Consider the following 1,172-nt stretch of genomic DNA (forward strand, 5'->3'; position numbering starts at 1 on the left):
CAGAGAGAAGGCATTAGTTCGTTGAGCAGTAGCTTTTGGCTATTTCTTTTTTTAATTACTATACATTATTGGATTTTGCAAAACCATCAGACTAATTCTGCAATTCGGTATTCAATTTACGGAATCGACAACTTGTTTACCGAAAATAATTTCAAGAGAACTTCTCAATCATTTAGATTTTAAAATATAATTTATGTTTTATTTTAATACATTTTATTAAATAAAAAAATTGAAGTTAGAAATTTGTACATATTTATATTATCTTATATTATTATTAAATTTTAATTAAAAAAAAATAATAAAATTTAATCTCATAACAATTTAATTATCAGAATTGCAATACCATATCAATAGTGAATAAAACTTTGATTTTATATCAAAAATCTTCTAAATTCACTATTAAATAGAAACCTAATAACTTGACAGGTACAAGATACTGAAGTCATGGGCATCATTGCCTCTCCCACTTTCAGGGAAAGACATCCATGAAGTGATTTTATTATGTCTGTGTCAGCTCTTGAGAATCGTGCTCTTCCATTCAAACTTCCAACTTGACAGTATATTTCGGCAAATCGAAAGAAATATTCGTGTTTAAAATGTGGGAGCTCTCAGCTATCTTTTCCGGTCATCCTTAAATTAGAGTAAAGCTCGGCAAGATTTCTTTCCACCGAGTCAGAGACAACGAGGTCTTGTTAATCCCTTCACAGGCGTCACTTCACTAGCTCGGTGACGAGATTTTAATTGGATTTCTTTATTTCAATATTCGAAGCATCGGACAGAATTCACACTGCGTGAATATTCACAGCATCATCGCTTTCTTCTTGTCTGGAAGCTCTGCTCTGAGTCATTGTAATTATTTACAAATATCATTGTAATTATTTATTTAAATATAATTATTTTTTAAAATATATATTAAAAAGGATCAAGCTGAAGCACACATAGGCTTGAAAAGATAGGCTAGGCATGGCTTTCCTCCAAAACCCAGTACTGCATGCCTAGCCTTTAAGTTAAAGTTCATATGCATCGAGAGCTTTAAGGCTAGGCACATGAACATAGATTTTACTATATATATATATATATATATATTGGTGCACCTTGGTTTGAAAAGTTGTGCATGCACATATGGCCATTATAATTACTATATATATATATATATATATATATATATTGGT

Source organism: Populus euphratica, unplaced genomic scaffold, assembly GCF_000495115.2.
Source record: "Populus euphratica unplaced genomic scaffold, PopEup_1.0 scaffold124.1, whole genome shotgun sequence".
NCBI classification, from domain to species: domain Eukaryota; kingdom Viridiplantae; phylum Streptophyta; class Magnoliopsida; order Malpighiales; family Salicaceae; genus Populus; species Populus euphratica.